At 44.8% G+C, this 26,929-nt stretch overlaps 1 protein-coding gene across 1 annotated transcript in view; it reads left to right on the forward strand.

Moving 5' to 3' along the window:
- The first annotated feature begins 12,036 nt into the window (after positions 1–12,036).
- Positions 12,037–26,929, forward strand: part of ATP10B (ATPase phospholipid transporting 10B (putative)) — a 375,135-nt gene continuing 360,242 nt past the window's right edge. Inside the window, exon 1 of the mRNA XM_055429292.2 lies at positions 12,037–12,212. The gene's annotated coding sequence lies outside the window, so the exon portion shown is untranslated. The remainder of the gene's footprint in view (positions 12,213–26,929) is intronic.

Genomic DNA, 26,929 nt, shown 5'->3' on the forward strand with positions numbered 1-26,929 from the left:
AAATATCTGCTATAGGCTGCACATGAAAAGATAGCTGAGAAGGACATGATTCCTGGTGGAGGAAAGTGAAGAAAGTCAGCTTGATGTTTTAGCCCATCTTTGATTTTTAGAGGAAGATGAATGCTGAGCTTGCCACAGATGGAAAAGAAAGAATAGCAGGAAAGTGGCAGTACATGGCGGAGAAAGCATGTCTTTGAGTAAAGACACCTGCTGTGCCACTACTAGGATGCTTTAATGGGAAAAGACTCTCTATTTTTTGGACAAGTTGACCCATATAAAAAAATGAAGATGTTGTACTAAGTGGTCTCTAAAGACCCTTGGAGGGATGCTCTGATGCTTAAGGAGCTCAGAAAACTGCTTGCGGTGCTTCGAACCTCTCAGCCCTGTGATTAAAATCTTCACTTATCCCTTCTTTCCTCTTGCATAATTTCAGGGCACTTATCAGTAGATTAGGCAGAAGGGGTCAATTCCCAGACCTGACGAAAAGTTGTGTCACTTTCTCAGCATCAATTTCAATCGTATGTTTTGGTTTTTGACGCATAGGACAGATTGTGAAAAATAAACTCTCCAAGCTGTACTGCAGAACCATTAGACACAGCATCTCACCCACTGGTTAAGTGTTTTAAAGGATTTGTCTGCAGATACACCATGGAAACCAGAAACAATGACGTGATGAGCTTTGTATCTTTTAAGTGGACAGTATTTCTAGTTGAAAAGGAGTACAACCAAGTTCTCATCTTTGGAAATGGTGGGAATAATACAAAGCCTAGAAGTTGCAGTTGGCCTGGGGCTGCTTCTGTCCCAGTCATTCATTCATTCAACAAATATCTACTGAGTATTGATTATGTACCAGACACTGTGCTAGGCATTGAGGAAGCATAGTAACACAATCTTGGTCCTCACTCCAATGAGATGTACAATTTAAAGGGTGCCATGGAAATTTCATGGGAGATAGCCTAGAGTTACATCTTAGGGAAACTCTCCCTCAATAATAGCACTCTGGAGTTGGAAGATAGCTCTCCTGCCTCTCCGCAGCCTTCTAGTTCTTTAGATATTCCTCATATGAGATATTTCCCCTTTGCTACTCCTGAACACACTCCAGTTTATCAGGGTGCCTTTACGTGAGGCATCAGACATGAAACCCAGCTGTTTCTAATCTGAGAAGAAGGAAAGAGGATTTTCCATTCTCCCTGTTTTGAGCCCATAGTTATATTAATATAGTCTGCCATCCTATTTTCTCTAGTAATAGTATTATAATAATGATGGTGGTGATGAATAAGATTAAGAGGATTCTAAGACTTTGAATGACTGGGCAAATCTGTCTTACATCTCTGTTTTGGTTTGATTCCCCAAAGAATAGAGATAGGTTGGGTTATAATTACAAGACCTAAATAGGTTGACTCTGAAATATACTCTTTATATGTAGAGAGACCCCTACCTCCTCCCTATACTTCTCTTCCTGCACACTCCCCAGCTGGCAGCGCCTATAAAATCTTCAGGTCCTAACCTCACTGCCTCCAGGAAGCCTTCCTTAACTCCCACACCCCTTCAGTTTGCCCTCGTAGGTGTTTCCATAGTATCTTGCCTTTGCTTGTTATGGCACTCATCTTGCTATATTTGATATGGCATTGTTTTTTGTATTCATGCAACCATGAGTTCAAAATGAGCATATATGGACTAGTGATCTACTTTTCTCTAGACCAGTCAAGCATTACCTCACTCGCTACTCTGAATTAAAAAACAAACAAACAAACAGAGATCTGTCTTCAAGAGGTTTATTTATTCACAATGAATATTCTTCCATTAGGTCTACTCTGATCTCCAGTCTGTAGAAACATGACTTATTTTGGTTACTGGAACAGAATTTTTAAATGTGTAATTTTTAAGGACGATTTGGTGAATGTGAGAGGGGACAGTTTAACAGTAATCAGGCTGCTGCTCCAGCTTGGAAGTCCGGTGATCCCTCCAGACCACTTCTGGATGGTCTGTTCAGGAAATTACTCAGATCTTGGTCCTGCAGGGCAGATATCCTCAGGGTGATGCTATTAGTGATGTGAGAAGAGACTGTATCATTTCTCCCTTAAAAAACTCACCAAAAAGTCCTCATGCAGACCAATGAAACACAAGCCAGGACCTAGGCAATTAGCGGGGCTTCCCAGGTGGCTCAGTGGTGAAGAATTGCCTGCCAATGCAGGAGACACAGGTTCAATCCCTGGGTCAGGAAGGTCAACCTACTCCAGTATTCTTGCCTGATAAATCCCATGGACAGAGGAGCCTGGCGGGCTACAGTCCATGGGGTCACAAAGAGGTGGACATAACTGAAGTGACTGAGCACACACACAGGCAATTAGTAAAATAATAAGGAAGAATGTGGCATAAGTTTCTAACAGACTTTGAATTAAACCTCACATCTGTCCATCATCAGCCTCACACAAGTCACCTCCAATCAATGTGCCTCACTCGCCTCTGCTGTCAAGTGGAAATAATATTTTCTTTTCTTGAAACTCTGCCTATAATCTAATATATCCTGATCTTAAGAGATATCTGGTAGCATACAGACCAAAGAGTATCCCCTTTGAAATGGCCAGGGGAGGGTGCAGGGGAAGGGCAGTAGATTGCTACTCTTACGAAGCAAGTAGTTGTTCTGAAAAGATTCTTTTATACTTGGGCTTCTCAAACTATAGCAGGAATCAGGCTCAACTACAGGACTTGTTAAAATAAAGATGGGCCTGAGTCCTTAAGTTTCTCATCCAGTAGGTATGAAATGGGCCAGGCATTGGGCTGGACCCTGGAGATATAAGGGTGAAGTCACTGGTCCCTACCATTACAGATCTAACAACTTAATGGAAGAGGCAGACATTAAACAATGCTCTGACATTTAGATTTTTAGGAAGACAATATCATATTCAGACTTCTCCTCTAGAATCTCATTAAGCCCTGTGTTGGTTCTCAAACTTCGGTGTACAAAGAAATTATCCAACATGCGTGCATGCTAAGTCACTTCAGTCATGTTCAATTCTTTGTGACCCCATGGACTCTAGCCCACCAGGCTCCTCTGTCCATGGGATTTCCCAGGCAAGAATACTGGAGTGGTTTTAATGCCCTCCTCCAGGTGATCTTTCCATCCCAGGGATAGAACCCACATCTCTTATGTCTCCTGCATTGGCAGGTGGGTTATTTACCTCCAGGCTCTCACTTGTGAAGCCCAGAATGAAAATGTTAGTCACTCAGTTGTGTCAGATTCTTTGCAACCCAACAGACTATAGCCCCCCTGGCTCCTCTGGTCATGGAATTCTCTAGGCAAAAAACACTGGAGTGGGTAACCATTCCCTTCTCCAGGGGTTCGTCCCAACCCAGGGATCAAACCTGTGTCTCCCGCCTTTGCAGATGGATTCTTTACCATCTTATCCAGCGTGGTAGATGTTAAAATGCAGATGCAGGCTCCACCCTCAGTGAGTTCAGTAGGTCTGGGGTGAAACCAAGAGCCTAAATATTTCATAAGTTCCCCAAATCATCCTAATGTAGGAGGTCTTCATGCCACACTTTGAAAACACTGCTTTGGAACAAGGCATCATTCTTTGCTGATGAAGTTTTAATGTAGCCTACTAAGTTGAAATAGACAAGATTACCTTTCCTTCCATTTTAATAAAGGATTTATTCAAAATTAAATCTCTGTTCTTCAGTCTCTTCTTCTGGTATTTCAGTGGCCTTCGGGGAGCTCTTTTAATTAAGTAACTCATGGAGAGAACACCTGTTCAGGGAGTGCCTTGGCTTTATTTGGAAAACAATGATTAAAAACCAAAATCTCACTATTTCTGGAAGGAGATGGGCATCTATTTGTTTGAAGGCATAGGTGATATTTGCAAGATGGGAGAGAACAGGGAGAATATATGGTACACTGTAGACTATATTCAGGACTTCCCAACTGGCACAAGTGGTAAAGAAACTGTCTGCAATGCAGGAGACCTGAGTTCAATCCTTGAGTGGGGTGGATCCCCTGGAGGAGGGCATATCAATCCACTCCAATATTCTTGCCTGGAGAATCCCATGGACAGAGGATCCTGATGGGCTGCAGTCCATGGAGTTGCAAAGAGTCGGGCTCACTGAGCGACTAACACACATGCTATGTTCTATATATTATGTGTATAGTATTCCATATAGTATACAACACATACTATAAGCACCATCTGGTAATATTGAAGCAGGTAGGTAAGGCAAACAGATTTGATGTCAGTCATGTAACCATTCTTGTCACTGAGGGGGGCTGTATGGAGCTATGTGAAAGAATACTCCTACATTTACTTCTGGATTCAGTGGCACAGAATGAGTGTAGAAGGAGTGACGTGATGGAACAAAGAACTGACAGGCTTTAGTCCCTGCTTTTTCAAGACAGGGGTGCAAACGATGCCAGGGTAGAGATAAATCATTGTAAGTCCAATTCACCTGAGGCCTTTAAAAGACTTGCAGGCACTTAATCTACCACCCCAGCAAGCAGGACCATGTCAACAAGGGTTGCCCTTTTCTCTGCATTCCCCACGGACACAATCCAATGCTCTGCTAATGGCCTTTTCATGTTGTAAAGCTTGGCCCCTCTGTAACATGAGAAGGAGGGCATGAAGGTACAATTTACGTTGTCAGACTAGCTTGACAAGACATTAGCACAATCTGTAACAGGAGGGGAAAAAAAGTCCAATCTCTATTAAAAATTAACTGGAAATCATGCCACGTACCAAATGGATAAAAATTCTTTGTCTCTGGCTAGGAGGAAAAGTGTGTGTATAAGAGAGAGAGATTTAAGTCATTGGGCTTCTATCAAATCAGAATGTGCTGTTGCTAACCTCTGTTATGAAAGTTGAAAAATTGGTGTTAAGTACAATCTAAAAGGAAATTCTGAGTGACATTCACAATGACTTTTGGTCCATAATCTTTTATTGATATAGCCATGTGCCAGTCTCCACAAGTGAGTCATTCATCAGGTCAGGATTTACCCACCCATTATGTCATTATGGCTTTTCTTGGCATTCATTCAGAAATGTTTGTGGACTACAAGGCATGCGGAGGGCAGAGTGAGTCACTGTAGGAGGGCACAACATTTAGCTACAGAAACACACTCTTCATTCGTGGAGATGAGGTGTGTGGGAAACATATCGTCCTTTCACGTACATAAAACCAACTGTCTGCATTCTTCCTGGCAGCTTCCACAGTAAAGAGACTGAGGCAATAGGAGAAGACTTCTTGTAGGAAGCAGAAGAAAATCTTGCAGAGTCATAAGGTGAGAAGCAGTCATAACTTGCTGAAGAGAAACAGAGTGCATTTGAAGCCGAAGATCCAAAAGGCCCAGCATTTCAATCAGGCAAGTCCTTCCCTGATGAGAACGGTGGGAATTATAGAAAATAAGGTCCATCCTGAATAATCAAATAAGTGTAAAATTAAAATAATTCCACTGATTAAACTGGCAATATAAGATAATTTTCAGCAGAGCTGGAAAATCCTGCTCTGCTGTTTTGTGTAATTTGCTATGACTTTTCTGGAGGGACAATTGAAAACTTGTGTCAGTGGTCTTAAATTTGTTATATCCTTTAACATAAAAATGTCACATCTATGAAATAATATGGATATTGCTAAATCTAAAGAAGTCCTTTGCAGAGTTATTTAGGGATTTTTATAAAATGGAAAAATTGGAGGGGAAAGACCTATATGTCCAGTAGTTTAGAACTGGTTAAATTATGGCACATCCATATGGTCAGACAATAAGGAAACTATTTAATAACTCGGAGAATATTTGTAACAACTGATGAAGAATATGATCCAGTTTTTATTGTAGAAATTATGTACATTAAAATAACATCTAAAAGTCTAGAACTATGTTCAACAAAATATCAATGAGTGATGGTTCTGAGTTGTAATATTAAGGGTGATTTTTAAAAATTTATCTGCCATGTCCACGCTTTCTCTAATAAACAGTAAAACTTCAGAGATCAGAAAAACAGGAAAAGTATTTTTTCACAACTAAGGAAAGAGATTGAATGGGTAAAGATCGATGTTTTTATTGCTCACAGGATAAAGTTCAGATTCCTTTGCATGGCTTGGCCCCACCTGCCACTCCACCCTCATCTCTCCTGTTCCAGCCAACTCTCTCACTGCTAGCCATGTAGTCCTCCAGACTTTTTCCTAGTACAGAGCCTTAACATAGTAAATTACATTATTTTTGCAGTTTTTCATTGCCATCCCTTTCCTGTAGGAGGATCACACTCCTGTCAACTGCTATGTCCCCAGTGTTGAGGACCATCATTCCTGTCCCACTGGCTTTGTACTTTGGCCAAAGGAAAGTACCCAGGACAAGGCCACACCCAATCAGAAGCCCTCAGAGTCATGGCACGTTTCCAGCAGTGCTCCTGACCTTTCTTTATGCTACATGAATACCATGTCTCACACAGGGATGTTCATGCAGTTTGAGTGTCTAAATGAGAAGCAGAGTCCTAGCCTAGGCAGAAATGCAGTCAACCACAGCCTACTTGTAAAATAAGCGAGTAAGCCACAGAGACACGGAGGTCATTTGTTACTGCAACAAAAACTGGCACATGGCGTCTCTCTATTTGTAACATTCTGTCTGGCCACCCCTACTCCATGAGGCTAACTCCATGCTTCCTTCACATCCCAGTTCTAACCTAACACTTCAGTTCAGTTCAGTTCAGTCGCTCAGTCGTGTCCGACTCTCCGCGACCCCATGAACCATAGCACGCCAGGCCTCCCTGTCCATCACCAACTTCCGGAGTTCACTCAAACTCATGTCCATCGAGTCGGTGATGCCATCCAGCCATCTCATTCTCTGTCGTCCCCGTCTCCTCCCACCCCCAATCCCTCCCAGCATCAGACTCTTTTCCAGTGCGTCAACTCGTCGCATGAGGTGACCAAGGTATTGGAGCTTCAGCTTTAGCATCAGTCCTTCCAATGAACACCCAGGATTGATCTCCTGCAAGGAGATCCAACCTAACCTTAGGCCAGGTCAAATTTGTTCTCACACATGCATTCTCAGCACTGTTCCCTCTTAACAATTATCACAATATTAATGTCACAATTTTGTGTGATTGTTCAATCAATACCCTGTATGCCAATGGGCTGTGAACTCCTCAGAGCAGTAATCATGACTCTCTGTTCATCCATTGTATCCTCAGGACCTATAGGTTCTTGGCACATAGTGTATCCTCAAATTAAAAAAAAAAGAAAAGAAAATTTAGATGAATACATGAAGGGAAGCTTGGGTAAAATAATAAAGAACCTTGAACATAGAGTTGAGAGTGTAAATCAAATGAAGCAAATGTTTGGACAAGATTATTTGTCTTTAGGTGAGAAAACATTATGAGTCTTCTAATAGTGCAAATAAATATGTGCTAACAGTGTTCAGGATCTCCTGAATAATAATAATGATATTTAAGCACTTTTTCTGTTAAAAGCACTTTATAGATATTAGTTTGTATCATCCTGGTAAAAGTCCTATGATATAAGTACTACTGTTATCCCAGAAGGAAGGTTAGCACTTTGCCCAAACGTGTAACTGGAAACGGGTAAAGAATGAGTTGAATCCAACCCAAAGTCTGTGTTTGTAACCACTGGACCCTAATGCCATCCCTTTGGTCTGAAGATTATGTTTTTGTTGTTGTTCAGTCACCAAGTCTTGTCTGACTCTTTGTAACCCCATGGATGTCAGCATGTCAGGCTCCTCTGTCCTTCGTTATCTCCCAGAGCTCGCTCAAATTCACAACCGTTGAGTCTATGATGCCATTCATCCATCTCATCCTATGTCGCCTTCATTTCCTCCCGTCCTCAATCTTTTCCAGCATCAGGGTCTTTTCCAATGAATTGGTTCCTCACATCAGGTGGTCAAAGTATTGGAGCTTCAGCATCAGTCCTTCCAATGAATATTCAGGACTGATTTCCTTTAGGATTGATTGGTTTGATCTGCTTGCAGTCCAAAGGAGCCTCAAGAATATTCTCCACCACCACAGTTTGAAAGCATCAATTCTTTGGTGTTCAGCCTTCTTTTTGGTCCAACTCTCACATTCGTACATGACTACTGGAAAACATATAGATTTGACTATATGGACCTTTTTTGGCAAAGTACTGTCTCTGCTGTTTAACATGCTGGGTCCTGACAAAGTATTACAGAACTTCACTGATAAGGCAAAAAATGATTTCTATTTAGTTTTTGTATTTAAACTTTCATATTGATCACTTTCATATTGGGATCACTTCAGTTAATGATAGGGTGGGATTGGCCAGCTCCAAGAACTCATTTCCCCTTGAACAAATAAAGCACACACTCCTTCCCACATCGCTCTCATGCTACTGCTGCTGCTAAGTCGCTTCAGTCGTATCCGACTCTGTGCAGCCCCATAGACGGCAGCCACCAGGCTCCCCCGTCCCTGGGATTCTCCAGGCAAGAACACTGGAGTGGGTTGCCATTTCCTTCTCCAATGCATGAAAGTGAAAAGTGAAAGTGAAGTTGCTCAGTCATGTCCGACTCTTAGCGACCCCATGGACTGAAGCCCACCAGGCTCCTCCGCCCATGGGACTCTCCAGGCAACAGTACTGGAGCTGGTTGCTAGTGCCTTCTCCTCGTTCTCATGAATGGATTCCTATTCAGTGCTCTCTGCCCAATCCATTGGTAGGACAATGGACGCCAATAACCGTAACACCAACATCAACACATTTTGAGTGTTTTCCTTTTTTATTATTTGGCTGTGCTTGGTCTTGGTTGCAGCGTCCGGGCTTTCTCTAGTTTTGGTCTGCAGGGGCTTCTCTAGTTGAAGCACAGGCCTTCTTCTCTTGTTGCAGCATAAGGCCTTCTCGCTGCAGTGCACAGACTTCTCTGGTTGTGGAGCATGAGCCCCAGTAGTTGCAACATGCGGGTTTTGTTGGCCGCCTCCCACTGTGGGACCTTACTTCTCTGATCAGGGATCAAAGCCTCATCCTCTACACTGGAAGACAGATTCTTAACCACTGGGCCACCAGGGAAGTCCCCATCCACACATTTTTGTCCTCTTTGCACTCCTTGCTGGGCTGAGCGCAGGCCACTGCTCATATTAGGTTCTTAGTCAATGTGTTTTGAATTAAATAGCCTTGTAGTTCTTGCTTTAGAGTTGAAATGATCGGCATGCACAAAGCAGTCATCTGGGATCTCTACCTGCCTGTATGAAAATTCCATTTGGGAGAGCAGGTGGGATGTGAGAATCTCATTCTAAAACTAAACTTGACTCAAGAAATAAGGGGCTTCTCAGGTGGTACTAGTGGTAAAGAACTCATCTGCCAGTGAAGCAGACACAAGAAGACACGGGTGTGATCCCTGGGCTGGGAAGATCCCCTAGGGGAGGGCATGGCAACCCACTCCAGTATTCTTGCCTGGAGAATCCCATGGACAGAGGAGCCTGGCAGACTACAGTCCACGGGATCACTCAGAGTCAGATATGACTGAAGCAACTTAGCACACAGCACAGACAGATTGTGTCGGCTATTGGGCAGAGAGAGGAACTGATTGTGGGGCCCATGAACCTGGCTTCTGCAGAAGTGCCATGAGGGGGTGCTATGAGGACAGTGTGCCTGGGGTGGGGCTGGCATGGGGGGATATGCTTTGGGACAGGTGGTTGTACTGTGAGGTCTGAGCCTCTGGTGGGGTGAAAGGGCCAAACTAAGGCTTAATGTCTTTGGTCTTTGCTGATGTGATAAAAACTCCAACAATATCATCTCTAATGCCTCTTATAGGTACAAAGGTCCTGCCAGGTGGCACTAGTAAAGAACCTGCCTGCCAATGCAGGAGACATAAGAGACATATGTTGGATCCCTGGGTTGAGAAGATACCCTGGAGAAGAGAATAGCCACCCACTCCTGTATTCTTGTCTGAAAAAATCCCACAGAAAGAGGAGCCTGGCAGGCTACTGCCCATGGGATCTCAGAGTCAGACACGACTGAAGCGACTTGACATGCACACACGCATAGGTGCAAAATCTTTGGGGCTAACAAAGCCCATTTATGAGTCGAAGGAGGAAGATACTAACCCCAGAGAGTCTGCCTGTGCTGCTAGCCGGGAGCTCCTTGGCCTGGAGTCAGCTGGAAAATTTCTGAGGACAGGAGTGAAAGTGAAATTCGCTCAGTCACGTCCAACTCTTTGCAACCCCATGGACTGTATAGTCCATGGAATTCCCCAGGTCAGAATACTGGAGTGAGTAGCCTTTCCCTTCCCCAGGGGATCTTCCCAACCTAGGGATTGAACCCAGGTCTTCCACATTGCAGGGATGAAAGAGTGATTTGGAAACCATGGAGAACGTGGAGTTTAAAACCTCTAAGAAATTCCAGGCTGGTGAATGGGAGGGGAATTTGGGTGAGAATAGATCCATGTATATATATAGCTGAGTCCCTTTGCATTCCACCTGAAACTGTTACAAAATTTATAAATGACTATACTCCAATACAGAAGTATTGTATCCAATACAAAAGTCCATCTAGTCAAGGCTATGGTTTTTCCAGTGGTCATGTATGGATGTGAGAGTTGGACTATGAAGAAATCTGATCGCCAAAGAATTGATGCTTTTGAACTGTGGTGTTGGAGAAGACTCTTGAGAGTCCCTTGGACTGCAACGAGATCCAACCAGTCCATTCTAAAGGAGATCAGTCCTGGGTGTTCATTGGAAGGATTGATGCTGAAGCTGAAACTGCAATACTTTGGCCACCTCATGCGACGAGTTGACTCACTGGAAAAGACTCTGATGCTGGGAAAGGTTGGGGGCGGGAGGAGAAGGGGACGACAGAGAATGAGATGGCTGGATGGCATCACCGACTCTGTGGACATGAGTTTGAGTGAACTCCGGGAGTTGGTGATGGACAGGGAGGCCTGGCGTGCTGTGATTCATGGGGTCGCTGAGAGTCGGACATGACTGAGTGACTGAACTGAACTGAACTGAACTGATACTCCAATACAATGTAAAAATTTAAAAGAAATTCCAGACTGGGATAGGAAAGCTTAGGTGTCTTCTAGACTTGCATTCCTTCAAGTTCATGTGCCAACCACTCACATCAGAATCACCCAGGATAAAATTTTTAAGTAAGAATTCCCGAGTCTTCCTGGAATCTGAACATTTCATGCAGAAATTGCATTTTTAACACCTGGATAATTCTTATGAATCCTAAATTCTGCAAACCTCTCATCTGAAGAGACAGAATACTTGCCAAGGTAGGGAAATAAAATCCCAAATGCTTAGATTTAGGACTTGAATAATAATGCCTTTTTTTCAAGGATCATTTAGTTCCTTATGTTAAAACCACCTGTAGATTCAGTGGAATAGCAATTAACTAGAATGACGAAGTGCTTTTTAATAACAGACATGGGGTACATTGTTAACCTTTCCTTGCTGATCTCCCCAGTGCTTCACAGAGGAAGAAATAAAATCTCATTTTGGCCTGATGGGCAGATTTCAGCCTGGCTCTCAGGTCCCCTCCCTCACTTTTCTACTGAGAATAAAAATAGGTGCTGCCCCTGATTTGGGAAAAGTTGGGCCCTGGAAGTAGGGATGTGATCTAGCCAAATCTCAGACAGAGAGAAGTAGCTCTTTGGCCAGGACAAAAGCCCCATCTCTTGGCATTTGACCTCAGATTCCTACAGTTTAAAAATTAATCACCAGAAAATGGATACTTCCCATTTTCCCTCAGCTAGACCAAAGTCCTAAGTGCTAGCTCTAACTAAGCCAGGGGTTTTCTCTCAAAATAAATTTGAGGGGTGGGAGTTGGGCTGGTAGGGACCAGGCCAACGAGCCCTCAGCTAGTAGCCTCTCCAGGGTTTGCTCTGGGCTCCTAGCCGGTTAGACCAGCCCTGCCAGGGCTCCTTGGAGAGCAGGGTGGAGATGCAGGGCTTGGAAGAGGAGCAGCGAGGCCTGGGGAGGGCGGGGCTGAGCAGGTCTCCGCAGCAGCGGGAGAGGAGGAAACGGGGTGGAGGAGTTGTGTTCAGGTGTGCACCCCTGAAGGCCAGGCTTCAGAAGGAGTTGAGGCTGCCTGCCCAGCCAGCGAGGAGAAGGAAGCTGTCTCAGTGGCTGTGACACCCATTTGAGGGGATAATTGGAGGTGTCTCAGCCTAGTCTCCCTCCCCAGAAGAGGAACCCAAGAAGGGCCCAAGTCATGCCAGCTCCCCTGTCATAGCTGTGGAACCTGTACCGAGGAGAGAGGAGGTAAGGACCCTACTGATGCAAAGAGTGCGGGGGTAGGGGACTTGTCTTAGCGCTCCCTCCCGCTTCCTGGCCCAGAGCTAGATGCTGCTTCCAAGGGACCCTCTGAGGCTGCTCCAGAGGCTTCAGCCTTTGTCTTCTGTGTGTTGCAGCCATGCCTCCCACCAACCACCTGCAGCTGGGGGTCCCGTGGAACCGCATTGCTTTTGGGGGGAGCTCTTTGCTCACACTGGAAGGTCCGGTGCATGCCGCTGACTGGGTCATGAGGGCAACTGCAGATGGTGATAATGGTTGCTCGATGTAGCCTCGGCTTTTTTCATGCACTGATGAGCAGACAACCTCTGCCTTTGCTGTCTAGAGCTTGGAATGAATTACCTGTACAGAGAGTCCATAATATACTGGCATTGGTCATTACCTGTAATATTTCAGGACCTTTTTTCGAAAGCTTACCAAACCATTGTGCAGCGTTTTGAAAGAAGTACATTGTGTGAGGAAGAGCGAGAGAATTGAGTTATTGATGGTGCCGAATTAAAAATAGTAAGGGTAAGAGCTGACTGAGAGCTTATGATTTACAAAGCGTGATGATGAAGACTTTTCATCTTGGTGCAGTCCGTGCAGCAGGCGTTGGTTATTATCTACAATTGGTGGTGAGGAGGCTGAGGGTCACGAAGGTTACCTGAGCCAAACCAGGGTTTGCTGAAATGAGTCCATGCTCTTGACTTCTATCCATGAGGTCATATTTAGCCGAAGGTCTTTTAGAGTCAAAGTGAACAAAGGGGAGGCGCAACCCACTGTGCAGAGGCTTTGCAAAGAGACTTTCTCCATCTGATAGCCTCCATCTCTTGTTGCCATGTTCAGGAATTAATTTAGACCCGAGTCTCTCCCTCTCAGGCCTCAATAGCCCCATCTTGTGGATCTGGAGACTGTTAAGAGACTACAATCAGCAATATGTAATCTTGAAGGTCAGTGCCATTAGGGATTCAGAGGCAGTGGAGCTGGTCCTTAAAACACCAGAGGACAGGAAAGCATTTGAGAGCCAGTGCCTTGTGGCCACTTAGAATTAGACCTAACACCCCTGCCCCCAAACAATTTACCACATCTCTCATGTTGCCAACCATTCCCTATTTCCAAACTTCGCCTATTACATGGCCCCTCAATTCGAGGTAAGCCAGCAACACTGGCTGCCTCTGTACTTTCCCTCCTTAGGACCTGCGTTTTTTCCCTCTCCTTGGAACACATCCCCTTGGGCTCTTCCTGTAATTGCATCTCTCCCTTCAGTAAGGCTGCAGCTCAGATTGGCCTGTTTAAGAGGGCTTCCTAGATACCAGGATGGCAAGTAGACTGGCCACTGCCATCCCCGAGTGCTCTCCCTTATCGTGCTGATGACAGTCATTACACTGATGTCAATCTGCAGTTTGGTTCTCTTGTTTGTCGTCTGTCTCCTCAACGGAACTCCATGAGAGTAGGGACCTTGCATGTCTTCTGCCTGCTGGACACTACTGGGTCCCCAGGGCTTAGGTCTCCCATAACAGGGCCTGAGTTAATGTTTGTTGAGTGAATAAACATAAATGATCCAGGAGATATCACTGCCTCCTTCCTATCCAACACCTCGACTCAATCTCCCATATGGATGCAAACCTCTTGATCTAGAAGGTGAAGTATAGCATCTGAGATTTCAAGGGTGCAAGGGGCATTCTTGGAATAAAGAAAGGAAAAAGGATAGATGGCATCAAGTGAATTTCATTCCCTGAGAAACAGCAAGGTATGATAAGGCCGGCTCTGCTGGCCAGTCTTGATAAGCAGCACTCACTGCCTATGACTCAACCCAGCCGTCTTCTCGACATAGGGTATTGACCTTGGCTCTGCCTGAGGTTCTTGTAGGGACATTTCAGAAAGCTGAGAGTGTATGCTTCCCACCCTGCTTCATCAAGCCTTTCATTCAAATGAGCACCAGCCTTTGCTCACATGCCTTTTGCTATTTTGGAGTGTCATTCATTTGCTGGATTGGAAGAGGTCCTTCCCCAGGAACATGGGGTCTCAAACGTTTCTATGGGCTCTATCGCTCTCTGCCACTGTGAGCATGTCCCTTAGTGCCTCCACATCTCATGCTTTTCCTCTATAAAGTGGCATGGGAATAGCTGCCCGTGAGGTTGTAGTGGATTCTGGAGGACAGTGATGTAGAAACCAGTGCCATAAATCTCTTGCTTTACAAGTACCTGGGCCTGCCAGCAAGGAGGAGCAGAGAATACACAGGGAGGTGTGTTTGTTTCGGAGATTTTTGCTTGCATAAAACCCACAGTTCCGAAAGAAATCCATGAGAGGAAGAGATTTTTCTACAGGATTCCTTCTCCCAGGCAGCTACCTCAAGAATCGACTTACACACTTTAATTAACACCCAGACAATTTGCTTTGCAGTGAGTTGCGTTAGACTCCAGGCTGGTGACACTTCCTCCTTGGCAGGCATGCAGCCCTTGGCAGTATTTCACACCCTGGTGGTTTTATGGGTCCCATCTTGCTCTTCTGTGTTCTTCATTGTAATGTGTGGTAAGACTTTCTGGCATCAGCCCTGGCCCCACTTGATTTAAGGGACTGCTGATTTTATTTCTGATCCTCAGGTTGTTCTGTGGTTCTATTTTTTAATGCACTCCTTATCTTGTTCTACTCACTTGTGTAATTCTTCATTTCCAAACTTTAAAATATGACTTGTTCGAAAGAAAATAGATGCTTGAATGAGGAGTGAAGCCAGAGTCCTGAGGATCTTCTGAGGAGAAAGCTGTCCATATGCAAAGTTGTGTAATAGAAGGAGAATGACATTAGGTATCCAGAGATTGGGACTTGAACTCTCTGCTGACTTCTTGGACCATGGGGGCAGGAGGAAGATAGCAATACTGCAGTGGACTTTTACTGAGAGCTTCAGTTCAGTTCAGTCGCTCAGTTGTGTCCGACTCTCCGTGACCCCATGAATCACAGCACGCCAAGCCTCCCTGTCCATCACCAACTCGGGGATGTTTAAAGGATTCTTTAGATGTTCTCACTTCATGGTAATGCTGACTATTCCTGCTTTTGAAAATGGGAAATGTGAGACTCAGAGGGCACAAGGGAGTGATGGAACCCAGATTTGAACGCATGCTGGTTGACTTAAGGGCACTTACGTGTCAGGTAACTTGCTGTCTACTCAGCCACGCTGCTTGGGGATCTTTATCCACAGTGCAACCTCCGCAGGCCTGCTGTCCTCATAGGATATCATCCAAAGAGGTGATGCCGCTGAAGGTTTAATGAAATAATGCGGGTTTGTTTCACCATTTCTCATACATCTTGTTTACCAAAATTTAGAAAAATGTTCTATGGATATTCCTTCTTGAGGAGAATTTGTAGATACAATGGACTATGCTGAGTTAATGATAAAATCAGAATAGTCAATTTGCATTAACTACTACTTCATACTCCACCCTGATGGAAGCATTTCCCTCCTGTTAAAGCGTGTGCATTCCTCAGTGGGGAAGGTGTGGGCTTGTGGTTTCAGGAGCCTGGCTCAGTCCGTTGCTAGCACATTCTCCATCTATAAGCAGAGATATTACTGCACGTTTCCCCCAGATGTTGTGGGCATTGTCTAAGTGAATGCATGTAGCGGGCTGAGATGGTGCTTGGTATGAAATGTCTTCTCAAAGCTGCTGCCGCAGCTGCTCTCCCCTCAGCCCTTCTGTGAGTGGCATCCTCTCACTCCCATCCCGCGCATGTAGAAACTGATGAAGAGTCGGGCCACACAGCTGAAATCGGGATTTGAACCCCCAACTGTGTTCATCCCCGGCCTCCCCTTTTCTACGTACTATTTCCTCAGTAAACCCTAAAAGAAACACACAATATCTGGGAGCTCAGTGTGACAGGAATTCATACTCCAAAACACAACCAACATTCTCTCCAAACATGTAGCTACTTATGTCATCTTTAGGATGGTGAGTGAAGTGTCTTGTTGCAGATGTCTTAAGCTCTGCCTCTAGGCCATCAACAAACCAACCAGAATTCTCTCCTCTATTCTAGATTTGTTCTCTGGGCAGGCAGCCACACTGGCCTTGAGGTGATAAGTTTGCTCATTAAAAGCAATCAGTGACATTCCTCTTCCCTAGGACAGAGTGCTGACCTGGCCAGTGAGGGGCCTTCTTCTAACTCTGTGATAACATTGTTCTGTGCTGGCTGGCTGAAATCTGTCGCTACACAGTCTCTTGAGTTAGCATTTGTGTTGGCATAAGTGACCAGGAGAAACAGTCCAGGGTTCTGTCCTGGGCTGGTCAAAGACAGTTGCCAGCCCTTGTGCCCTTTTGACCATGGTACCCAGTTGGATATTGGAGTTATGTATGGGTTTGTTCTCCCTGGGTGAGGACTTGCTTCTACAGGGTCCCAGTATACAGTGCGAGAGCGTGAGATTCTGGGAAGTCCTCCTTCCACTGCCAGCACTGAGTATGCCTGGCTCCCAGCTGCCTCCCAAATCATGACTGTCATTAATAATTAACAGCTTCCTTTCATTGAGTACTTGCTATGTGAGAGTTTACGGAATCTTAACAATACTCTCAAGCAGGTTCCAATATTATCTTATTTTAGGGAAGCAGAAGATGACATCAAGGGAATGCCTTAGTCAAGGGCACCCAACTGAATGGTGCCACCAAGATGAGCCCCCAAACCTGTGTGACTGAACACATGTTCTTCACCTCTGTACTCGTCAATCCCAGACTCCTCCTGCCTGAATCACCCTCTCTGAGATGCTGTGATAACACATTGCCCATTAGCTATGGAAAAACCAGTCCTGCTGGGCCAACCCCATGGGGTATGTAGACAAACCAGCCTCACCTGGTTTCCCCGGGCCATGAGCCTGCTCTCTTTTTGCTGCATCTTCTCCAGACACAGTTGAGCACCTTAACTACTCAGGTTGGCTTTCTCCCCATAACTGTGTGTGTGTGTACGCCATCAGTCACGTCTGACTCTCTGCAGTCCCATGGACTGTAGCCCACTGGGCTCTTCTGTCCACAAAATCTTCCAGGCAAGAATATTGGAGCAGGGTACCATTTCCTACTCCAAAGGATCTTCCCAACCCAGGGATCAAACCCATATCTCTTGCATATCCTGCATTGGCAGGCAGTTTCTTTTCCACTGTGCCACCTGGGGTTCATAACTCTGTAGTCACTGGAATATCACAGTAGAAAAGAATGAGAATGGAGTTTCTGTCTCTGCCAGTCCACCTCAGTACCTGTCCTTTTGAACAGTAAACCTTCTGAGCTATTCTAACTTTTCAGTCCTTCTTTGTTCACTTTTCAGCCTGGTTTAAGAGCAAGCTGAATTGGATCAATTATAAAGCATATTTTCAGTGCTGCAAGGTAACTCAGTAATTGGCATCGTAGCCTGAGGACCAGCCTGTGAATGGTGTTATTTACAAAAGCAGACAAAACAGTGGGCTGCACAGTGGCTGCCTGTCAAGAAAGTGTCATCCCTCGAAAGTGGTGCTTGCACAGCTGGGTTGTTCAAAGGAGTAAATGCAGGAAGGAGTTGGGAAATCTAGTTAAATGCTAGACATCATGACCTTTTACTATCCATGTGATCTTGCACAAATTAGTTATTTTCTGCAGTAGCATAACGCTGCTTTCATTTTGCTCAGCTCTGCCTACATCTAGTAATAAGATTTCTACAGTATCCCAGGGGTTACACTGACCCCTTTATGTGCACCGTTTCCCTTAATTCACTCCATCAACCTAATGAGTTAAATAGTGTGAACATCACTTTACAGATTAGGAAACTCAGGTTTGTAAGGTTAAGTGCCTATTAACAAAGTGGTGACAGGGGATTGAACCAGTTCTCTTTTTTAGATTTATTTATTTTTGTTTGGAGGATAATTGCTTTACAATGTTGATTTGGTTTCTGCCATACATCAACATGAATCAGCCAGAGGTACACATATGTCCCATCCCTCTTGAACCTCTCTCCCACCCCACCTCTCTAGGTTGTCATAGACCCCTGGCTTGAGTTTCCCCAGTAACACAGCAAATTCCTAGTGGCTATCTATTTTACATATGGTAGTGTAAATGTTTCCATTAATGTCAGAATCTGTCCCCCAAACTTGGCTACTCACTCCAGTATCCTTGCCAGGGAAATCCCGTGGACAGAGGAGCCTGGCAGGCTACAGTCCATAGGGTTGCAAAGAGTCAGACATGACTGAGTGATTAACACTTTCACTTTCATCCCCCAGACCAGGATAATGCCACTGGTTGATGGTGCGATGTTAAATTCTTCCATTTCTGCCATGAGAGTGTGCCTAAGTCTTTCTCTTGAGTGCAGTCTGCCTTTGTAGCTCATGCTAAGGACCTTTTCCAGGCCCTGTCTCATAACACTGCTCCTCATCTGCCAACCTCCTGATCAGTGACCCATGAAGCTCCAGCCCAAGCCTGGCCATCACTCATTACCCCTGCTGCTCTGTCTGCTCTCCCCACCACAGAAAGATATCTCATCGATAAGCATAAATCTTTTCAGTTTCTTAACAACTGAGAGAGCTTCTAAACAACTACTTGTAGTTACCTCTGAGAAGCCAGCCATTTTTCCTTTCTCTGCATGGCAGAAGGACCCCTCAGATCCCACTGTGTTTGCAAGACACTCAGAGAGAAGCAGGGCTTGTGTGTGGGCAAATTGAATGGGCCCTGGAGTCGGGGCTGGGAGTGAACCCAGCAGGATGTAGGGTTCTCCATCCTGTGTGCAGGGGTCTCCATCCTGTGTGCAGGGGTTTCCATCCTGTGTGTCGCTGTTCCCCAGGACCCAGTGCAGTTCCAGGCACATAAGAGGGGCCCAAGTGTTTATTCCCTGAATCACTGTGTTAGCTTCAGGGAAAAAAGAACATGTTTATTTCAGACACTTGTTTGTTTTGCTTGTATGGGTGCTTAGTCACTCAGTCATATCCTACTCTTTGCAACACTTTGTACTGTAGCCTGCTGGGCTCTTCTGCCCATGGAGTTTTTTAGGCAAAAATTTGGGAGTGGATTGCCAGTTCCTTTGCTTAAGAAGAAACAAAGAAGAGAGAGAGTTAAGTGTTGGGTCAATGGAATGACTACATTTGGGAACACATTTTCGTCTCTCAGCTTCTCGGAATGTTTCTTTGCTCAGCTACTTTTTGAGTTAGTCTGGACTCTATTTGGGGGTGGAGCTCGTCATTTCCATCCCACCTAATAATGCCATTTATCCCTCACGGTTAAACTGGGAGGCCCTTTGCACACACTCCACCCCTTTCTATCACAGGTGGAAGCCTGGCTGAGCGGTGACCATGTGAGTGTCCCCAGTCTTCCCCACATCTCCGTTAATTCCTCTTCAGGAAGAGTCCAGGATGATAAGCTTTCCAGGTACTGAGTGCTGACAATGTACCAGGCTCAGTGCTAAACACCTCCCTGAAAAGTGAAAGTGAAAGCTGCTCAGCACCAAAGAACTGATGCTTTTGAACTGTGGTGTTGGAGAAGACTCTTGAGAGTCTCTTGGACTGCAAGGAGATCCAACCAGTCCATCCTGAAGGAGATCAGTCCTGGGTGTTCATTGGAAAGACTGATGTTGAAGCTGAAACTCCAATATTTTGGCCACCTGATGCGAAGAGCTGACTCATTTGAAATGACCCTGATGCTGGGAAAGATTGAGGGCAGGAGGAAAAGGGGATGACAGAGGATGAGATGGTTGGATGGCATCACCAACTCAATGGACATGGGTTTGGGCGGACTCCGGGAGGTGGTGATGGGCAGGGAGGCCTGGCATGCTGCAGTCCATGGGGTTGCAAAGAGTAACTAAGTGACCAAACTGAACTGAACTGAAAAAGTATAGTTTTCCTCTTTCTTGCAGAAGGAGGGTCTGCTATGTTGTTTGACTTAGAGAAAATTGCCTATAAAAAATTGCCTTTGGGTACGTGAGGTCCTAAGGGAAGACCAATTTCCCAGTTAGTGTGTGGAGAGAAAGGTCATAGGTGGCAGCTCAGAAAGAGGGCAGGAGTGTCTTGTGCTTCAGTTCTTCTTGAACTGCAACTTTCTGATCTGGGGCACAACCAGGAGCAGCCTTGGCTAAAGCTTGGTAGACCTCATTATTTCAATGTAACTTTGGTTTATTTAGAACGGAACTACTTTAAGTGAAAAATCAATATTGTTTATCGCAGAAGGTTGTTTTTGTTGTGTAGTTGCTAAGTCATGTCTGAGTCTTTGTGATCCCATGAATTATAGCCCACCAGACTCCTCTGTCAGTGGGATTTCCCGGGCAAGAATACTGTAGCAAGTTGCCATTTCCTTCTCCAGGGGATCTTCTTCCCAACCACAGATGGAACTCAGGTCTCCTGTTTGGCAGGCAGATTCTACACCACTGAGCCACCAGGAAAAATCAGTACTATTTATCACCGAAGGTAACAATAGTTAAACACACTGAACAAGGAGCACCATGAGTAAATTCTAGTCAAACATCACTGTCTTCTATAAGCTCTGGCCCTGAGACCAGTTCTTGCTTTGTTTCAAAAGAGAGTTAAATATTACCTGGCACTGTTTCATGGGTGTGGAGTTTCAGTTTGAGATACTCTGGAAATGGGTGGTGATGATGGTTACACAACAATGTCAATGCAGTGGATGGTAAATTTTATTATATATATATTTACCTGTTAAAAAATTCAGCAGCTCTTTATGTTACAGTTAAGAAACAGTATTCAACATGCATTAAGTGAAAAGTGCAAAGTGCTGAACAGTGTGACCTGAATGCTGCCATCTCTGAGTTGTTTTTAAAGGAATATGTATATATAATGCATCTAGGCTTGTATATGCGACGATCCCTCTGGAAGAATATCAATACTGGATTCTGTAGAGGGAATGGGAAATAGAAAGAAAGGGAAGGTCATTGCTATTTGATTTGTGTTCCACGTGCATGGATAACTCATTCTAGTTTTTTTAAACACTTAAAAAGCTAGGTACCAAAATGAAACTATCTCCTTAAAGCAACGATTCTCAACCTTGCCTCCACCCAGACTCCAGCTGCTCAAACCCTGACCAAGCATCGTTATCCCCTGTGAGCTTGTAACTTGTTAGAAATAGAGGATCTCAAGCCCACCCAGATGCGAGGGATCCAAATCTCCATTTAACAAGGTCCCCAGTGCCTTCCCTCGTGGCTCAGATGGTAAAGAATCTGCCTGCAATGCAGGAGACCCAGGTTTGATCCCTGGGTCAGGAAGATCCCCTGGAGAAGGAAATGGCAACCCACTCCAGTATTCTTGCCTGGGGAATTCCATGGCAGGGGAGCCTGGCTGGCTACAGTCCATAGGGTCACAAAGAGTCAGACACGTCTAAATGACTAATACTTGCACTTTCACTTTTCACCAGTGGCTCACAGGACATTAAAGTGTGAGAAGTAAGGCACAGAACTAACCAAGTCAGAATCTCTGATGAGGTTTGAGCTCATTAAGGCTCCCAGGTCACCCCATGGAGACAGTTAATACTGCCAACTTCAGATTGAATGTAACTGTTTCTATATTAACCCCTTCATTTTTCCCAATAGACTTACTACATAGTTCAGTCTTATTCATTGTGGGTTCCATGTGCCCGTTAGAAATCATTATGTGTCCCACCTTTCGGAGCACTGGAACGTGATAACTCTCTAGGTCATGTGAACGTCACACAGAAACATATAATGTTAGATTCTCCTGAACTCAAGGGGCAAGATGTTTCTTCCTCATATAAAATAGAATATAATTTTTCATCAAGACACATAACAATGACAAGCCTTCTTTAATCCATGGGTGAAGCATAATGTCACATCTTTTAGTTTATTTATTTACTTCAATAGTTGTTTTAATATTCATTTCTTTGGCTGCATCAAGTCTTCGTTTGGCACATGGGGTCTTCCATCTCCGTTGTGGCATTTGAGATCTTCAGTGTCACATGTGAACTCTTAGTTGGGCATGTGGGCTCTAGTTCCCTGACCAGGGTTGGAACCTGGGCCCCCTGCCTTAGGAACACAGAGTCTTGGCCACTGGACCATCGGGGAAGTTCCTGTCAGGTCTTTAAAAGTCAGACTTTAGAGTTAGAAAAATAGGGAGTTGAATTTATTCTCTGAGCCCTAGCCAAGTGGGCTTAACACCTGCCTCATAGAGCTGCCAATAAGATGATACAGGTGCTTGACCCTATTTAGGCGGTAATGATGGTTCTGTCCACTTCCCTTGCCCTCCCCGCTTGCCCTGGGCTCCTCTCACTGTCGCTCCTCCCCTCACATCTGTTTCTTCTGCCTCGAGCATCTCACATACAGATGATATTTCTCACATTGCAGCTGAATGTGAGAAAGTTCAAGTTCCGCCTCCCCCATCCCTTGACAAACAGTACAAACTCTGCTGTCTCTTAGCAAATTATCTGACACTTTTCTAAAATGCAACTGAAACCTCATTACATGGATGAACAGCTTTCCATCAGCTCATTCCTAGCTCCGATATTAATATAATTGTTGCCAAGACATTGCAGTTGGCCTAGAGGCACTCAGCAAGGCGTCATGGTTAGTAACCCGAGATGACTGCAAGTGCAAAGAGCTAGTGGAAGCTGCTAGAATTTCCGCGTGGCTAGGTGATGCTCAAGAGTGGTTTCCAAGCTTCCTTTCTGTTGCCAGACAGGTGTGAGATGGGGGGGTGGGAGTGGTCCAAATCAGAATAGCTGATCCCTCTGACAGCATCCACCCCAACAGTACCTAGAATCATCTTCTCCAAATGTAAATCTGAACATGTTTAGAACTACTGTTTAAAACCCTTTGAGATGTAATTTCACAGTGTAATATGAAAATATCTGTGATTTTTGTACAAAGGCACAGGTACCGCTAATACTACTGTGGTTTGTTGACTATGTTTAAAACTCAAAGAAATACTACATTTCAGTTAGCGATTAGGGAAAGGAAAGATATATCTTGTCCAAAAATAAAGCCCTTTAAGAACTTTGCAAATAAAGACCAATACTCTTAACAGGGTCTAGAGAGTCTGGCTTCTAGATTCTTCTCCCAGTCATCTCCCCAACTTTCAGCGATCTGTTTATTGGGTTGTCTTTCTCATCTGATTGAGTCCTTGCTCTGTGTGAGTCCAGATTCCCAGGCTATAGACTAAGTCTGATTTTGTGCAGTGTCAGCCCTAGGGTCTAGTTTGTAGCAGTTGCTCAATAAATATTCATTGAAAAAATAAATGCATGTAAGGATGTCATACAAAAGCTTCCTGCCTAATCTTCCCGCTTCTGCTTTGCGATGTGTTTCTCAGTAATGCTGCAATGCTCCAAGTTGCATGTATAGGGTGGCTGTGTTCTACCTTTCATCTTTTGGTTAATTTCACCCCCTGCTTAAGATATCATTGTGTTCCTCACTCATTTTGTGTAGGAAATTGTACTCTTAGACAAGAGTATTTTCCTCCCATTAGCTTCCATTGTCTTATCAAATCTCTAGACTATCATGGCCCCCCCATTATGCCACATAGAGGGACTTCCCAGCTGGCACAGTGGGTAAAGAATCCACCCACAATGCCAGAGATGTGGATTCGATTCCTGGGTTGGAAGGATCCCTTGGAGCAGGGCATGGCAACTCACTTCAGTATTCTTGTCTGGAAAAGTCCATGGACAAAGGAGCCTGGTGGCTACAGTCCATGGGGTCACAAAGAGTCAGACACAACTCAGCATGCAGAAACACACACCCATGCCACGTAGATAATCTCTGATTTCACTTAACCCTTTCATATTTGTGTCTGCCTCCCTAACACCTTGAGAAAGAAATCAATGAGAAAGTATACGTGTGTAGTGCAGCAGGTGATGATGAGTAAATAGGATGGTATATGTAAACACATGTGTATGTGACGTGTCACTGATATTTCATGCTGAATAAGGAAGTGTGTCTGATAGCCTCAGTACTTTTGTACTTGGTGTTCCTTCCATTTGGATATTTTTCTTACCTTTTTTCCTAGTCATTTTACCTGCCCTGCAGACCTCAATTCAGATATATTACTGCCACAGGCAAGTTTTCTTCCTGCCCCAATCAAACCTACAATTTTATGTTCTAGCTCCTTGTTTCCTTTATGAGGATTGCTAACAATTATAATTATAGACTCTATTATCTAATGTAAGTTTGCCTCCTCCTTTATACCTGAGGCCTCATGAGGACTGTCTGTCTTCATCTCCCCCCAGCATCTAGCAACATGCCCAGCATCCTGTAGATGCTCTCTGGAATGAATAGCTGATGATCTGTAGCCCTTATTAGAACCCTGAGTGTGAAAAGAGAGAGTAAGCAGAAGGGGATGCCTGGCCTCCCTTCTCATGGTGTTCCTGGAGCCTCTACTGCCTACACATAGAAACTCCGCCCAGTCACTCAGTATCGCAGGGACTTGCTGGGAAGCACTGTGGCTGCTGGGTCCCAGCCTGCCCCACAGTGCTCCCCTCCCTGTTTAAATCAGGCCACAGCTCTCCTGCAAGCTTGTTCCTTGCAACACTGAGCCGGGTCCAGCTGCCAACTGCTGAGGCAACTGAGGGGTGTGATGGCAAATCCAGAAGGGGAGGCAGGTGGCAGGGAGGGCAGCAAAGTTGTCTTGTAAGTAGGTCTGACATCCCAGACACATTCTGTCTGGAAGAGTGAGTCTCACCAGAGTCTGCGGACTGGTGGAGGAGAGGTGTTTTCTTCCCCTTCTACCGACTACCTCGTTCAAAGTGCACAGATAGTGTAATGTGATTTGAATATAAGGAGCTTTTTACGTGACCCCCTACCCCACCACTTGGAGCTGACCATTTTCCTGTCATTGGCATTCCTGATATTACCAAGCCACTCCAAAGCTTTTCTTCCATGCAACCTATCCTGGAAAGCGTTTTGGTGATTGTTCCCAGCTAGCTTTTTAAGTTAGAAGCAAACATCCAGGCAACCCAGGGAGAGGCTTGAAAGGATAATGGAGTGTGTTTGTCATGGACTAGTAATAGCCCTTTGGCCATGAGTTGGGCAGTAACCTGGTTACAGCAAGGAGATCGGCAGACAGAAAACAGTGCACTGGGATGAAGAATTTGGGTGCTGGGATCAAGAATTTGGGGGCACACCCGGCTGCCTGCTCCTTGGGCTCCATGTTACCCCCTGGAAGACAGAAGGGCAGGCAAGCCAAGCGATCTTCACATTCTGTCTCTGCAGCCAAGCCATAGCATCCTGAAGAGAGAACTTGGAGCGACCGTGGAGAGCAAAAGAGGAGGACTTTGAGACACTCACACTTCCCCTTCACTAACCCCACATCTCTCACCCAGGCACACACACTCACACATACACTCGTTCCCACTGCACGCACTCCCGCTCTTTCTTCTCTGGAGCTCTCATCTGTTTCACGCACCAGCACACACTGCATGTGGCATGGAGGTAACAAGAATAGGGTCCAGTCGAGTATGAACAAGTCAGGAAGCCACTGAACCAGATGATCGCTGAGCTCTTTCAGTCCTTTGAACTTCAGGCTCTCACACCGGGAGGCACAGTCCACGTTCCACGTGTCTGTTGGGAAGTAACAGATGTGTAGCAGCGTGGAGTGCGGACTCTGGAGCCAGACTGCCTGGCTTCAGAATCTGGCTTCTGCTGCTTACTGTATGTCCTTAGGAAAGTTACTTAACTTCTCTCAGCTGTGATTTACTCATCTTTAAAAGGACTATAAAGGAGTACCTATCAGAGTTGCTATGAGGACTAAATGAGCTAAATATATAAACTGTGTAGAATAATACTGAATATTACAATGCATTCATGAATATTGGCACTTTACGATTTTATAGCTTAGCATTACTGAACTCGTGATTCTTAACATATTGGAGGACGCTGGATCCCTCCATAAGTCTATTAAAGCTACGGCTCTAGGGCTTCCCAGGTGGTGCTAGTGGTAGAGAACCCACCCACCAATGTAGGAGATGCGGGAGACTCAGGTTTGATCCCTGGGTTGAGAAGATCCCCTGGAGGAAGGAATGGCAACCCACTCCAGTATTTTTGCCTGAAGAGTCCCATGAACAGAGGAGCCTGGCAGGCTACAGTCCACAGGGACTCAGAGAGTCAGACACGACTGAGCTGACTTGGCACACACGCACACAAAGTCATGGCTGCTTATGGCCTTGCATTTTTCATCTCGTTCACGTTTATACGTCTTAAGTCCCCAGTTTAATTTGTAAGATGTCCCTGAAAGTAAGGAGGTATCATATAACCCCTTTGCCTTTGGGTCCAGGACAGTTTTGAACATAGAAGAAAACCTAATCTAACAAAGTTGCTTTTAAATCTTCAAAAATTTTTTAGTCTAACCAAGCAAAACACAAAAGCTTGCTTAATTTTTTTCGTAAATAAATACATACAGTGTAACATTCCTGACCTATGTGCATACATGTATATTGAAGTGGCACATAGCTTGCATTTTTTGAAGTATTTTGGTGATTCAACCTGTCAAACAATCAAGTAATTAACAGATTCTGATAGGTGATAGCTAATTAAATTTTATGATACATGGAACAAAGGCCATTCATTTTGGTATTTGAAAGAATCCAATATGTCTTTCAAATTGCTGCAAATCTCTCAAACAAGGTATACATTTACTTAAGCACTTTCCAGAGGGACTTAGTTTCAAGGATTGCAATTTACTAAGAGATTGGGCTGGGTATTTCCACGGCAAATAATTCCATTTACATGATACTCAGCTCCAGTAACACTGTATGCCCTGAATAACTCATTGC

The sequence above is a fragment of the Moschus berezovskii genome, chromosome 8 (genome assembly GCF_049115385.1).
Source record: "Moschus berezovskii isolate FMDL1 chromosome 8, NW_MosBer_1.0, whole genome shotgun sequence".
Taxonomy (NCBI): domain Eukaryota; kingdom Metazoa; phylum Chordata; class Mammalia; order Artiodactyla; family Moschidae; genus Moschus; species Moschus berezovskii.